Source organism: Marmota marmota, unplaced genomic scaffold (assembly GCF_001458135.2).
Source record: "Marmota marmota marmota unplaced genomic scaffold, marMar, whole genome shotgun sequence".
Lineage (NCBI taxonomy): Eukaryota > Metazoa > Chordata > Mammalia > Rodentia > Sciuridae > Marmota > Marmota marmota.
In genome coordinates this window covers 15,349,401-15,349,740 of record NW_026000048.1, presented here as the reverse complement: position 1 = coordinate 15,349,740, position 340 = coordinate 15,349,401, and positions in this window count along the sequence as shown.

Genomic DNA, 340 nt, shown 5'->3' with positions numbered 1-340 from the left:
CTTTTTCTTAAAAAAAAAAAAAAGAAAGATTCTGAAATCCTGGTAATGGTGGACATTTACTTGAATTATAATTTTATAAAACTAAGAGAATTTGTGCTAACTATGTCTGTTTAATGAAGGTTGATAGCTATTCTGTTTTTGTAAGTTTATATATATCACTTGAATACTTTTATTCAGATTTTAACTTGGTGTCATCTCATTTTAGTCAAAAGCATTTAGTTACTCCAAGACTGTAATGTAAATAATTCCTATGATTAAATACATTTGTTTATTTTATGTGGTTCCCTAATAATGCAAAAAATTGAGCATTTACTAGACTCTAGTATTAACACATTTACTT